Genomic DNA, 16,313 nt, shown 5'->3' with positions numbered 1-16,313 from the left:
TCCTTCACTTCCCTGGTACAATCCTACCTGCTACTCTGAAAACTTTCCCGTAACTTCACCTGGTCTCCCAAAGAAAGAAATGACATCTTCCCTTCTCTGTGATTTTATAATATATTCATTTTTCACCACTCCTTAGGCCGTATAATTTAGTGGTTAAGAGTTCATACTCTAAAATCAGAACTGCCTATTTCCAGACCTGTTATATAGTCTGTGCCTAAGTTATATAATTTTGTGAGACCTCATTTTTTTTTCAATGGCAAAATGGAGACATCAGTAGTTTCCACGTCAGAGTCTTCTCGGGATGGTCCTCGCGAATACTTACCAGATGATGTGGCGTACAGTGAGTGTTAAGCTGATGCTACCTGTTAATAGTACACTTACCACATTTCTTTCCTCATAAACAGTTTCTTTGAGAGTAGGCACTATGTCTCTGGGCTTGCTTGGGTACCTGGCATACTACAGATTCTAGACACACATTTGTTGATAGACCCAGACCTGACTAAATACAGCATGGCTAATGCACTCCACAGCTTAAACTCTCATGGAAGAGCCAGACATGCCCAAACAGCGTTCTGGACAGAGCACTGTAAGAAGCTCTACGCTGTGTAGGTCCTGGCCAGTATCTCTATTCCTGGAGGCCTACAGTCTTGCTCCCTGGAAACTCCCAGAAATGAGAGAGAGAAAGGCAGAAGGCAGAGCATAATTAATACAACCACACGTGAGTACACTGAGCAATCAATAGTGATCTATGTGGTTGGATTAAATGACCAATCCAGAGGGCTTCTGACTTCTCACAGAGGTATTTTTAAAGTAAATCCACTGTGATGACCAGAATCCTGACCTTATGCTGAGTCAGAGGGAGAATAAGAGAGAAAGAGGAAAACCAGATTAAATATTTAATGAGAAGATTTTAAATGACTTTAATGTCTCATGCTCAGTGAGTTTTGGATGTAAATTTTGGTTAAAAGGGTCAGACCCTACTTCTATAGTGTGTGTACTTTTAAGTTTCCAAGGCTCATGTTCAAGGGTCTTTATAATAATAGATTCTCTCTCTCTCTTTTAAAAGATTTTATTTATTTATTCATGAGAGACACAGAGAGAGAGGCAGAGACATAGGCTGAGGGAGAAGCAGGCTCCCTGCGGGAAGCCTGATGTGGGACTCGATCCCAGGATGCTGGGATCACACCCTGAGCCAAAGGCAAACCCTCAACCAGTGAGCCACCCAGGTGCCCCAATAATGGATTCTTTTTTTTTTTTTTAAGATTTTATTTATTGATTCACGATAGACACAGGGAGAGAGAATAGATTCTTTTAAATCATGTAAACTTGGGCAGCCTGGGTGGCTCAGTGGTTTAGCGCCGCCTTCAGCCCAGGGTGTGATGCTGGAGACCTGGGTTCGAATCCCACATCGGGCTCCCGTATGGAGCCTGCTTCTCTCTCTCTCTCTCTCTCATGAATAAATAAATACATAAAAATCTTTAAGGAATAAAAACAAAAAAATCCCGTAAACTCTGAAGACAGAGGAACAGCATCCTCCAAAACATCTAATGGAGAAAGCTGGGATGGTCTTAATGGCCTGAACCAAGCTTCTGGGTAATATCTAATAGTGTTTCCATACATTTCCCTTCTATCTGTCAAGGGACGTGGCTTTGTATTTATTACAACACACAACCAAATATTGTGCATGGAATTAGCCTCACAATCTACTTCATCCCTGAGAAGAAAACCAGTCAATATTCTCTTAGACAAAACTCCATGCCTCAAGAAAATGTGGGAAAATCAGAATCGCAGATGCATGGGAAAGAGAACTTTATTTTGAAACAAGACAAAACTTAACCTTAAAGGAAGTGTCTGGAACATCTCCTAGGATATTTACTAACAAACTGCTAGGCAAATGTGGCATTTGGCAGCCAGGTGAAAAAGGTCTGCTGTTGGCCTGAAAGCCAACAATTTGAAAGGCGCAAAGTCATGTATCCAAAGTCACTCATAACCTCCCAGGTATAAACAGCACCAGAGCAGACAGATTAAGTAACTCAAGACTCACATTTAAAATCCTACAGGGAATGAAGGAGATGAGACAACTATTTTCATTTTCAGCTTGCATTTCTTCATCTCTTCAAGAAACAACAATTTTTCATGCTAGGAATATTTCTCTACTCAAAATGGTGATAAATTAGAAATATCTTCTCAGTGTCACTAAATGAATAATCACTTAGGCATAACTTCACAGTAGCTGATATAAACAAACTCATCCAATTAAAATCAGAAAGTGTTATAAAATTCTGGTTCAGACTGTAGTATAATTGACTAAAAATGTAAGAAATGTGTATTTCCAGAGCATTTTTCAATATGCTGAACTTTGCAAAAATTTATCAATTCAAACTTTAGTAACATTTCTTATTATTAGTATAGTAATAATATATTTATTAGCATGAAAAGGTATAATATATTCTCTATAGTACATGAACCTGAGTCTACAAAATTATCACTTTCTCTCCTGTGGCAGGCCTGATGTGCAGGGATCCTTAGCCACACACTGCTTCTCAGAGTGACCAAAAGCTTATGTCAATGGCACAGTTGGCTGGAGTTATGAGTATAGTCTGTGGTGAAGCAAACTAGACCACATTATGTAGGGAACCACATTGCAGAAGATCTCAGTCTTAATAGCAGTGTGGTAAGAAAAAACCATGGACTATTTACAGAAATAAATCAATTAAGTAGATTCGCTCATTTATAAGCCATCCATTGAATTAGCAAAGGCAGAGATTCTTTGAGATCCTAATAAAAGTTCATTCATTCATCTACTCACTCATGCATTCACTCATTCATTCTATCATTTTGTTTTTTTTTTTTTAAAGATTTTATTTATTCATGATAGACAGAGAGAGAGAGAGAGAGAGAGAGAGAGAGGCAGAGACACAGGAGGAGGGAGAAGCAGGCTCCATGCTGGGAGCCCAACACGGGACTCGATCCCGGGACTCCAGGATCATGCCCTGGACCAAAGGCAGGTGCTAAACTGTTGAGCCACCCAGGGATCCCCCATTCTACCGGTTTTTAGGAGTATCTTCTATGTGCCAAGGTTGGAAAAGTAACCTCACAACCTAGTGAAAGAGATGAATACAATGATTTCAATCTAGCCTGATTTGTGCTTTTTTAAAGATTTTATTTATTTATTCATGATAGACACAGAGAAAGAAAGAGAGAGGCAGAGACACAGGCAGAGGGAGAAGCAGGCTCCATGCTGGGAGCCTGACATGGAACTCAATCCCGGGTCTCCAGGATCATGCCCTGGGCTGAAGGCAGGCGCTGAACCGCTGAGCTACCCAGGGATCCCCTGATCTGTGCTTACTGAAACAATCTAAACCAAAGTTAGGTCAAGGATGGAAAAAAAAGAAATTCCCATGTGTAAGTGTCCTTTCATCAAAGACTTGGCTCCCTGAATGCAACCAGAGAAATTTAGAAAACATCTGTGGCGAGTAGCAAATGTACATGGGATACCTGCCCACTTGAAGGGGGGGAAAAAGCCTACTGAAGGTTTCTTCAATATGGTTTAGAGTCAGACTAAAATATCTTTTACTTCTCTGAGCTGTTTCCTTATCTGTAAAATAGTATTACAAAATCCAGTTGTCCCTTAAACAACAGAGATTTGAACTACAAGGGGTCCACTTACACGTGGGTTTGTTTCCAGTACAGTACTATAAGTGTGTTTTCTCTCCCTTATGACTTTCTTAATAACATTTTCTTTTCTCAAAGCTTACCTTATTGTAAGAATACAGTAAATAATACATATAACATACAAAATATGCATTAATTGGCTCTTTATGTTATCGGTAAGGCTTCCAGTCAACAGTAGGCTAGAAGTAGTTAAGTTTTAGGAGAGTCAAAAGTTATATGCAGATTTTCAACTGTACAGAGGGTTAGCACCTCTGACCCTCATGTTGTTCGAGAGTCAATTATATACTCCTTAGGGTTCTTATAAGAATTAAATGAGATATCCATTGTTTGCGCTTAAAAGAGTATCTGGCACATATGAAGAACTCCATAAATGTGGTTTCTGTCATTATGATGCTATTATCAACTCAGTGTCATATCCTCGTTTCAGCTCATGAAGTCACCCTCTATTTTTCTAAGTGTTGACGCAACAGTATATTCATATTGACTTTCAACTTGGTATGTCTCAGGTGGTTATTTCAGTCTAAGTCAAGACTTACTTTCTAGACTACTTAAATTTTGTTTGAGGTACTGTAGCAAGGAGGATAAAGTCCTTTCCAAAGCTACAACAAAGCAAAACTCTATTGAGCTCCTCCTGGCTGACATCTGACCACGTTAGCTGTTAGAATGTCTTCCTTGGGCTACGGAGCTTGTCTCCATTCATGTTCTATCAACTGGTCTTAATTTCTATCGACTTACAGAGCTAGTTAATGTAAGCTATTTTCTATATGACAGGTCTTCAAATATGTGAAGACAGCTACTGTGTCCTAGCAAAGGTGTCAGTACTTTCTTCATACTAAACATTCACCAGTGTCTTTACTCTTTATATGACACAATTTAAAGAAATCAGAGAACATTTTCCTTGCACCCCCCCCCCCCCCCCGATTATTACTGTCTTGCAGCTAGTGGTATGAAAGGTACTTTCTTTCTACTTCAAGGGGTGGAGGTTAAAATCTTGAAAGGATGATTAGGAAACCACACACACCAGCCTTGTGACTTGTAGTCACTTGCAATCACCCTGTTTTATGGAAAGAGTCCAAACCCATGTCTGCGTGGTTTTCTATAAGCCCAAAATCTTGGAATCAGTGTTAGATTCTTTTTCTTTTCCAATAGGGTAAAGAGCCATCAGATAAAAGAGTAGAAGCCTTAAGAAAATCTGATTGGGACAGACCTTTTATAAAACAACAACTACAACAACAATAACAAAGCATCTCAATCTATGCAGATGCATACTTTTTGAAGACAGTATCATTACAAGTATGGAACTCCTCTCTAGCCTTAATTCATGATACAGCAAAAATTATCAGCCACATTACTAATGCGACAGCTTTCCCCAAGACCAGTTTCTTCCCATTCCAATTTACTCTTCACAATGTTTTCAACAAACAAAGCTGATTATGGTGTATCCCTGAGAAAAATTCTTGGCTTCCTTGGTTGCTTAGATCACAACCTACCAATTCCTCAAACTAAGGAAATTCTTGCACCTCCCCCCACTGCACCCCCACCAAATATGCCTTTCTAAATCTCAGATAGCGGTTATCCCACTATGTATGCTTCACCATCCTATGTTCCTAACCTCAGCCAGCTGTGTAACGGATGTGAGCTTTAGGTTGAGCCAAAAAGGAGGTGGCCTAATAATATATCTTCACGACTCACTACTGTTAAGAGTTAGGTAGATGGGACCACCAAGAGCCCCATCTACCACCATCTTCCCCTACCACCATTTCCTAGACATGTGCTAGGCTTGATCAGAACCCCAAGACCTTATTCTTTGCTGTTGTCTCCATATAAAAGAATGCACTTCTCCTAATTCCCCTGTAAAACCTCATTAACTTTAAGATGATAATCAAATGCCACTCTCTGTGAAACCTTTCTGCATTTTCCTAGGCACTATGCCTTACAATCCCCTCTGTGCTCTTGTGGTCTTAAGTCTTTTCTCTGTAAGAGCAGTTACTGATTTATAATGTAATTTTTATTTGTGTACTTCCTTTCCTTATTAGATTATGAGCTCCTCTGGTGTACTGAGGATTCGTGTCTTACTCACTTTTGTAACCTCAGAACCCATCATTGTGTCTGTTGCACAATGATAATACATGTTTGTTGAGTGAGTAATAAAATAAAATGTCTATTTTGTTTTGAAAAAGAAAGCTGATTTCGGTAAAGTTCCAGAAAAAAATGAAAAGAGAAAGAAAAGTAGAAATTACAGTAGATTTGTCATGACTGTTCAGTGAATTGTAAGACCTTGCCAAATAATAAAATATTGTTTTAGTAGACCCCTGCAATCTCCATCTTAAGAGCTAAAGAGATGAAGTTTTTATGGGCATGTTTATTCAAGCCAGTGTACTAAGCCAATTGTGAATCAGTGGCTACTTAAAAGTATCAAAGCTTAAAAAAATAAAATGGTGCATGTATTTATTTACCATCAATTACTGAAAATTACTGTTTTTTCTCAATCTAAATAGTTCATATATTCAGTGTCAAAATTTTTTTATTTTCATAACTTCTTATGTTCACATGACCATGTATTTAGTTGGCAAAATTTCTACTTGTCTCTACTTAATTGTTTCTCTAACAATGAGTAATTTTTTCCCCCTTGAAATCAATCTGACAGTCAAACTGACAGCCATAGTCAGTGCTGTTTGTAAATGCATATTTTTGGGTTGCTATAATTCAAGGTATCACCAATGTTTCTTAATTCAAATATTTACTCTATGTGCAATATCCCCCAATATGGCATTTCTTACAGCTGCTAGATATTTTCTAGAAAGCTACCATGTGAAATTAAACATAGTCTTCAAACGGTAAGAAACCTTGGCTCACAACCAGAATAACTGCTTTCAGGTTGCTTTAGACTTTTGTTGATCTCAAGGCAGACACCTCGACATATGGTAGGAATGTTCTCTCCTCATCAGTTCTTTACTTAAGGATGCAATTTCCTTCTGGGATGAGGAGAATGGTAAGGATTCAGAGCCAGTGGATTCTTTGAAAAGGAATTTTATTAAGTGTTGATCTGTTATAGGTAACTGAATGATATTTTTTACCCCTCTTTCTGGGAGGTGAGAGCCTGGGTACCTTTTGACTTACTCCATGTTCATTAATTTAATCTAGAATTGTAAACCTTGTAATTAAAAAATCAAATTAGAACATTTCTTTAAAAAAAATGTGCTTGGGAGAATGGAGGACTCAATAAGAATCCACTGTTCTCAACGTGGGCCAACTCCTCCTGCCCAGGGGCGGCGTTTGGTTATATCTGAACACATTTTGGGTTGTCACAACAGGTAAGGTGCTACTGGCATTTAGTGTGTAGAGAAATCCAGCCTTCCAATTCTTGTTCTCCCATAAGGAAGGTTTCATTTTTCCTCTGGCTGCTTCCAATATTTTTTTCTTTAGCTCTCAGTTTGATTGTAATGTATCTGGGTATTGACTTTTAAAGATTCATTCAGTTTGGATTTTGCTGAACTTCTTGAATGTGGAGGTCTATTTGCCAAATTTGGAAAGTTTTCTTAAAATTATTTTGTCAAATATTTTTTGGGCAAAAACTCTTTTTTTCCTTTCCTTCAGGGACTTGGCTGTTGGCTGACACAAATGTCAGAATTTTGGTATTGTCCCAAAGGTCCATGTAGCACTGATCTTTTTTTTTTTTTCAAATTTTTTGTTGTTCAGATTGGACTTCTATTTATTTGTCTTCACGATTAAGAGAAATTAATCTGACTCTTCCCTTTGTTACCTCCATTCTGCTACTGAACCCATTTAGTGAGGGGTTTTAAATTTTGGTTGCTTTCTATCTTTCTCTTCGCTTCAAGAATGTTTGCCCTTACTTCTTGGAACATTTTTATCATGATTGCTTTAAAAGTCTTTGGTAGAAAATTCCAGCATTTGCATCAATTCAGAGTAGTCTGTTGATTATCTTTTCCCACGTGAATTGAAGTTTTCCCGGTTCTTTACATGCTGAGTAATTTTGGATTGTATTCTAGATATTTTGGATATTATGTTATGAGATTTGGAGTCTCATTTAAACCATATGTGAAATGCTGGTATTTTTGTCTTATCAAGAGATCGACCTGGTTGGATTCAGAATGCAAATTCTGACCGGCCTTCTATAGGTTGTGGTTTCAAAGTCAGTTCTCTTTTCTAACATCTTTGTAACACTACTGTATCTGTCCTGTATATGCTCCATCCAGGGCTCAGTCTGGAATCCAGGCAGTGGTGTATCCCTTAGTTCAGTTCTCAAAGTCCTTGGTAAGCATACTGCCTAAAACCAGACCCAAGCACATCCAGCTCAGGAGTAAGCTGAGGAGTTCATAAAGAATTTTATGGGGGACGCCTGGCTGGCTCTGTCAGTGGAGTGTGTGACTCTGGATCTTGGGGTTGTGAGTTAGGGCTCCCCACACTGGGTGTAGAGATTGCTTAAAAATAAAATCTTAAAAAAGAAAACAACTTTATGGGATTTAAAAAAAAATCTTCATGGTCTCTCTAATCTGCCTGGTACTTTTTGGTTCCTGAGGACACTCCTCTGACTAGAGAGCTTGTACTTCATTTTTTCCAGTCTGCCACAAACTAACCATGTGATTTTCCTGGTTTCTTGCTCTTGGGAAGTAAGACTGCACACAACAGTGTTGCTTAAATCTAGCTGTCAATACTGGATCTGGTTGAAATGCCTTGAAATTTCTGTTATGTAGGTGACACTCATCTCTGGTTTCTAATACAAATGTAAAGATTCATTATTTATTTATTCAATATATATTAACTGAGCATTTACTATGTGCAAGTCAGTGCTTCAGTGAATGATTCGAGGACCCTTCTCTCAGGGACTTACATTTAAAATGAGGGGAAACGGGGGATCCCTGGATGGCTCAGCAGTTTGGCACCTGCCTTTGGCCCAGGGCGTGATCCTGGGGGTCCCAGGATCGAGTCCTGTGTTGGGCTCCCTGCATGGAGCCTGCTTCTCCCTCTGCCTGTGTCTCTGCCTCTCTCTCTATCATAAATAAATACTCTAAAGAATGGTTAAGATGGTAAATTTTGAAAAAAAAATGAGGGGAAATGAAGTGAATAAATATTAAGTAAATATATGATATGTCAGAAAGAGATAAGTGCTAGAGAGAGATAGAGTGAGCGGGGGTGCAGACTACTCAAAGTAAAGTAGGAGCCAAGACAGTGAGGAAAGGAGTAATGAGACCTGCCTGAAGTTAAAAGGATTGTTCCAATATTTCCTATTATATATTTTCATTTCAAAGATAATTTGGGAGGTAAGACAGTTGGAAGTCCATGTGCAACCTGCCATCTTGCTCAGAAGTTCCCTGATACCACGTCTCTTCTTTTTAATCTTCTGAATTCTATACGCTCAAAGCACAGTTTTCAAGGATACCTGGAGAACACGCCACTTCTCTATTAACAAACAGCATTAGGAGTAGAATTAGTTACTATTTATAGCTCCCTACTTTTTTCTTTTTAACAGCAAACGTTGACTCGTGTACTCTGGGCCAAGTTTCTTTTAAGGTTATAGTTTACAATAATTCTTTTCTTGTATGTCTTATAAATAGGCTCATTGAACAAAAATCAGAAATCACAGATAAGCAAACAGAAGGAAGAAAGGTAACTGAGAAATATCCATTTAAAAATAATTTTGGGGGGGATCCCTGGGTGGCGCAGCGGTTTGGCGCCTGCCTTTGGCCCAGGGCGCGATCCTGGAGACCCAGGATCGAATCCCACGTCGGGCTCCCGGTGCATGGAGCCTGCTTCTCCCTCTGCCTGTGTCTCTGCCTCTCTCTCTCTCTCTCTGTGACTATCATAAATAAATAAAATTAAAAAAAAAATAATAATAATTTTGGGGGCACCTGGGTGGCTCAGTCAGTTAAGTGTCTGCCTTTGGCTCAGGTCATGATCCCAGGGTCCTGGGATCAAGTTCCACATCCCAGGGGTGCCTGGTGCCTGGGGAGCCTGCTTCTCCCTCTCTCTCTGCCCACCGCTCCCCCTACATGTGTTCTATGTCAAATAAATAAATAAAATCTTAAAAAAATAATTTCGTTTTATATACTCCCAGGTTTTGTTTTTTTTTTTTAACCACAAGTAAGTTTCAAGGGCTTTTCAACAATTGGTCTCAAGGTAATTATGGGCTCAGCCACTAACACAAGAGCATCAGTACCACTGTACCATGCTGCATGACAAAATGTCCAACTTCACTATGTCAGGTTTTTAATTCTACCACTTGGCAAGGAGACACATATATCACCTATTTAGTGTCCTCTAAAAATCTCTAGTAAAGCTTCTGAACTGATGGTGAATGCTATTTTCTAGTAACTCACCTGCTAAATTTATAGCTAGGTCAATCCACATGTGTCCTTTTGTCATTAATAAAGACAATGATGTCAATGCTCGAGCAGGAACACAGACAACTGCTAATTTTTAAGTACTCTGTTCTAGCCACACTGATAAGCAACTTATAAATACAAATTAAAAACATCTTCTATAATATTTCAGAAAATTATATCACTATAAGGTATCAGAGTTTAGTTTTGACTTATTTTCAGAAAAATGAGCTAGCCATAGAGTCAATAAGACTCAAGAGAAGCAGATAGTCATGTCTGCTTGAACTATTCTCACTTATTTATCCAGGTCTCATCAATAATGAAGCTGTCCCCCAATGCTACCAGCATAGCATTTAATTATTCCGCTACACCACACTGAAATGCTCTGAAAAAAGTTCCTCTTGTTATATTATTTACTACTGTTGCATAAGTGTCCTAAATTACATGTGCTAGCTCTTTGCTAAGAAAATAGGCAATTTTTCAGGGAATGGATTACTCTTTGGTAAATCACAGCCATTACCACCTTTCTCCAAAAAGGCAAAAGATAAAAATTTTATCCAAAGCATGACATTCCAATACTACTCTTTGACCTAATAATTCTACTTCAAGAAATACAGCATAAGAAAAAAAACAAAACACCATAGATGAATGAAACAACAGGAAAGTGAGCAAAAACAGCAAAAGAACATAGCCATGCAGATAGTGAAACACTATGTAGACATGAAGCATCCCAGTTTAAAAGATTATTTCCAGACATGGGAAATGCTAACAAATTTTGTATGAAAAGGACAAGTTCCCAAGCTATATGCAACGAGACCTCAATTTTGTAAAATACATACATATGTATGTTTGTTTACTACACAAATATGTTTATATATATCAATACTGAAAAGATATAGCCCAAGGTACTAACCACAGGTCATATTAATATGGAGAATTATTTCCACTTTTAATGTTTTCTACATTTTTACAATGAATATATATTTTTATATTAAAAAAGAGACTCATATACAGATTGCCAGTTTTCAGGGTTTTTTTTTTTTTTTTAACTCATGCAAGTTTTCTTTAAAACAAAGTTAGAGTGTTAGAGATCTGTTGTAGACTGGTATCTTTTATCAACTTACATTAAAGACTCTGAATGTTTTCAATGATCTAATTGAAACAACATTTTTCCTCCTAGGGAATGTTTTGGTTTTCTTTCTTTTCATACTGGGGTATTTAAGTAGAATATGATTGGCCTTGATCAAAATAAAAAATGACTGTGAATTTCCAAATTTTATTAATAATCTCTCCTTCCTTTCAGATTGGGCCACACAACACAATCAGCAATACCCAAAGTAGGTTAATTTAACTTCTGTGAGTCTGAATCTGATAACCTATAGTATCTGTGCCAAAGTGGAGTCATTCTTTTTTCTTTTAAAGATTTTACTTATTTATTCATGATAGAGACAGAGAGAGGCAGAGACACAGGCAGAGGGAGAAGCAGCAGGCTCCATGCCGGGAGCCTGATGCAGGACTCGATCCTGGGACTCCAGGATCATGCCATGGGCCAAAGGCAGGCACTAAACTGCTGAGCCACCTGGGGATCCCCAAGTGGAGTCATTCTTAGTGACCTGTGACAGGTCTCTGCTGCTTTGAATACCTGCCTATTACTGGATGATGGACAGATTTGGCTGCCTCACCCAAAATTGTCATTCTTCAGGATCTTCATAAGAAATAAATAGGGCCAAGACCATAGTGTCCCAATTCTAAGAAGTGTCTTACCTATGCATGGAATAACATCTCCCGTTACCATGGAAAAATACCAACGAAGTCACAGTAACTGTGAACTAAGACGTATGGGTAAAGACAAAATATATACCCACTAGCTTATCTCTACAACTTATATCTTTGAATCTTTAATTTCCTCCTCTCTGAAACGTAGGTGATAAAACCTGTTTATGGGCAGCACACGTAAGTGAATGTGTGAAAAACGCAGAGCACAGTGCTTGGTGCATAGTTGTTAAAATTCGGTAAGTGGTAGTGTAGAGATGCCATTATGATTGGGGAAGAAATAAACTTGTACGCATATTTATGCAAACCAAGGAAGACAAAAACATTAATACTTTGAAACAATCTATGGGGGAAATGATAGACTTGAAGATAATTTAAAACACACAAAGAGAATTTAGCATATTCAACAGCTACCATTTTACTGTGCTCCCTCTAAACTACATATTCCTATTAACAGTCTCAAAATTGGGAAATAAGATCATATGATAAGGTGCTTAAATAAAGTGATTACTGCAAGCTGGTTGTGTTCTTTCCTGCAATTATGACTGCTGACATTAATTACGTTTTTATGTGTAGCATATGATCTGCACATTTTCTGGCTGCAGCACCAAACCAGATGCAGGACACTCTTTTTCAGCATGAGTAATGGAAAGAAGACCACAAAATCTCATCACTTTGGGAGGCAGGGCTGGAGAACAGGGCAAGAAACACCTCACCACCTCTTGTTCTTTGGGAAAGAAACAAGGGCTGATAATGAAACAAACCCAAGTATAGAAGGAGGCTCCAATTCCCGACCTTCTTCTAAAAAGGCAAAGCAGAAGTTAAGAGAGTAAAAACAGAGTCCTGCCCTGTCCATATCTAACAGAGGGTCTGGAACTGAGTAACTCTTATTGTTGAATGAATGAAGAAATCCGTGAAGCCTCAAAATTAAGACTCTGTATGTGAAATAGCTGTGGGGGGACTTCAGAGTGGGGTGGAGGGTGTGTTGACCAACATGGATATTCATTGGGTTATTACCTGATTTCCCACTAAGTGATGAAATGTGAGAACCAAAATTTTAATTGGGCTACAAGCAAGCACCTTGGGAGGACATTTCTCAGAGTGTGCTTACAAATATGGTTTGGAACAACTTCATAGTAAGTGATAGACCAACGCTGCGTAATGATCCGGCTGTGGTTATCACAGCTGCAGCATATATTCTCCTTAGAATGAGGGCACATTTAGTATAATGACTTGAGGAAACATTTAGTGTAATGCTACAGAGTAAGGGTTTAGAATACAGACGATAATAAAGATAATAGCTAAAAATTACCTAGGACTTCTCAAGTCCAGACACTGGGCTAAATGGCTTTTCATGGATGACTCATGAATCCTCCATACAATTATCTGAAGTAGGTTACTGTATCTACTTTATAGATACTAAAGAAACTAAGGCCTAAGAGATTTACAAATACTCCAAAATCCACACAGATAGTAATAGTGAAAAGGCCAAGATTCGTAACGTAAAATATCTGATTTCAGAGCCTAAAAGATGAACCACTACATTATTCTGACCAACAGGATTCATTTACAGTTCTAAAGGCCTAAATCTGAAATAATCAGTATTTGAATAATTGGGTATTGTTGTCTTCTAAAACACTTTTTACTTTTTCTACCTGATGAAAACTCTAACTAGTTCTGATGTGATTAAAATTTAAGCTTTAAGGCTGTTCCCTACACCTATGTGTGGAATTATGTATTTTTATGTGTCTTTCCAATTATTATGTCTATTTGGGCACAAAAACATTCCTAGAATTATCTGCTTCAAACTCTTTATGTGAAAGAACAGTTTGGTTGTTTTTTAAAAAAAGGTTTTATGTTTTTATTCACAAGACACAGAGAGGGGCAGAGAAATGGGCTGAGGGAGAAGTAGGCTCCCTGCAGGGAGCCCGATGTGGGACTTGATCCCAGGATCCCGGGGATCCTGAGCCAAAGGCAGATGCTCAACCACTGAGCCACCCAGGCATCCTGGGTAAAAGGATTTTCTACCGCTGACTAAATGGAATACAATACAGCTGCGTACGAGGCTGAAACTGTCAAACCCCCAGCATCTACCTGGATCTCCATACAGACATGGGGATATTTCTGAAAAATGAGGAAGTCTCAAAATCCTTTCCCAAGAAAGACAGGCATTGTGCTAAGGACCCCATAATAGTTCTAAGGTCACTTCAGACTAGCTCTGATGATTTCTTTTCATTCTGATGGAAAATGCACTTCTGGAATCACAATAATGGAAGAAGAGCTGGACCGAAGAGAAACATTTGGTAATCAAAAAAGCCAAAAAAAAAAAAAGGGGGGGGGGGGGTGGTGGTGGCATAAAAGACTAGTCTTGCTTTTTAATCTAAAGGGACCTAAAGTTCTCTGGACTTGATAGGTATGGGTTTAGCTTCCTGTTCTTTTAGATGACAAATGTGTCCTAGTGAGCTGATCTGGCTTCTCAATAAGCTTTAATCTCTCCCTTTTGCCCTCTGCCTCTTGTCCTTTCTTTTTTCCAGCAAGACTATACACAGAAAAGTGGGATGTGGAGTGTGCTGCGTTTGCTTCAGAAAGGTAGTATTCGACACCCGGAACCGTAATGACCGTTAACCTGCCAGCTGGTCACTAATGGTTAGAAGACTGTTCACCCCACTAAATGCCAAAGCAGCCAGGGGTCCCCTATAAACAGCATTCCAAGAATCATAATTCTTGCGAGTCCCAGGAAATCTGGAAAGAAAAGAATTTCTAGGTAGCAAAGAAGCAGGCGTGGGGTATGTGTGTGTGAGTGCCTATACACACGTTTGTGTGTTTACTGCACATCCTCCAGATTCTCTTCAAGAGCCAAGATCTTATTCCCCTAACAACTGGGAATATTGGTTGCTGGCTGCTGATGCAGCTGATGCCTCTCTGAGAACTACTCTTGGGAATTACCCTCCACCAAGAGGAGCTGCTTCACCCTAGGATTACTGAGCCCCTCCCCCAGGGCAGCTCAAATCCAATGACTGCAAAACAGAGGCGAGGCCTGTTTGCCTGGATATGACACAACTCCAAAGGACCACCCTAGCTCCAGAGCCACCAGAGGTTCAGCTTCTTCCCCTCTGCCCCATCCTGCCTCACCCACTCCTTTCAACAGTGGAGAGCACTCTCTTGAATCATCTCCCAAGACTGCAAAGCAAGTAAGCAGAAGAGTTGTCACTCAAATCCAAACTCTCAGCCCCAGGTTTCTATCACCTTTATCAAGCCCTGGACTTTGACTCACAAAATATAAATACCTACATCTTACTTAGCAAGACATACAGGGCCCCTTTCTATAGCCACCATCCTTTCTAGCCTCACATCCCTTCACTCAACTCCCACGTGACCCTGGCCCAGTGACAGCAAACTCTTTCCTGAACATGTTGTATTACTGCTTTCCCTGGAACAGTGTCTTTGTCTGCTTGATGACCACCTCCTTCTCCTGCAAGTCTCACTCCAAGGATTCCCTCTTCCGTGAAGAATTTCCTGACCCTTCCTCCCCCCAGGAAGGTTACGATCTTCAGCTTTGAGTTCCCACAGCGGGCTGTGTGTCCCTTTAGCATGATAACTGTTAATTACTATAATGAGCTCCATGCAGGCAGGGACGTGTCTTTTAACTCTGCTTCCTCAGGCATTTTAAAGATGTTCTGTTGAACAGATTAAAAAAAAATGGATTTGACAAGGTGCTGGCTCCAGATGCCCTGGCTGAACAGATGCCAGCCTTCGCACAACTAGAAGCATCATACAGTGCCATCCAAATTTGGAATGTGACCTTCTTGAGCACAAGGACTGTTTTTTCTTCCTCTATGTAGACTTTCCAAGACCTGACACCATCTCCTGCTCATAGAATATGCTCAAAAAACCCCAGTGAACTAAATGAGGCCTTGGCTGAACAGGCTGACATCTGAGAAAATCACTTTCATGGTTCCATCTAAACTGTTTTTCAAATTTCTATTTCCTAAGATACATTGGGCAATTCTCTACCTGTACTCTTCTTAATATGTTCTTCCAAATTTAAGGGCCTCCTTTGTTTGGAACATTTGTTATTACTTTTTTCCTATTTCACAGAGCAAAGGAGGACCTGGAGTTTGCTGAATTCCAGTTCTGGGTCAGAAACAGAACCTAGTGGACAGCCCTGGTGGCTCAGCGGTTTAGCACCACCTTCAGCCCAGGGCGGGATCCTGGAGATCCAGGATCGAGTCCCGCATCGGGCTCCCTGCATGGAGCCTGCTTCTCCCTCTGCCTGTGTCTCTGCCTCTCTCTCTGTGTCTCTCATGAATAAATAAATAAAAATCTTAAAAAAAAAAAAAAAAGAAAGAAAGAAATGGAACCTACTGTGGACACATCAAACATAGCTAAGAGATTTTCCAGCTGGCCCGCTGAACACTACATCTTTGTTTTCAAGGGCCCCTTTGAAACATAAATATGTCATTTACCTACAAGGTGGGGTTTTTCCCCCCTACTTTCTGAAACTAATGCTTACTTACTGAATAG

At 39.4% G+C, this 16,313-nt stretch overlaps 1 protein-coding gene across 2 annotated transcripts in view; it reads right to left on the bottom strand.

The window, feature by feature from the left end:
* Window positions 1–16,313, bottom strand: part of SRGAP1 (SLIT-ROBO Rho GTPase activating protein 1) — a 270,658-nt gene that overhangs the window by 113,433 nt on the left and 140,912 nt on the right. The gene's annotated exons all lie outside the window — the stretch shown is intronic.

The sequence above is a fragment of the Canis lupus genome, chromosome 10 (genome assembly GCF_011100685.1).
Source record: "Canis lupus familiaris isolate Mischka breed German Shepherd chromosome 10, alternate assembly UU_Cfam_GSD_1.0, whole genome shotgun sequence".
Lineage (NCBI taxonomy): Eukaryota > Metazoa > Chordata > Mammalia > Carnivora > Canidae > Canis > Canis lupus.
The sequence above is the reverse complement of the archived record's forward strand: the minus strand, read 5'-3'. Positions and strand labels throughout refer to the sequence as shown.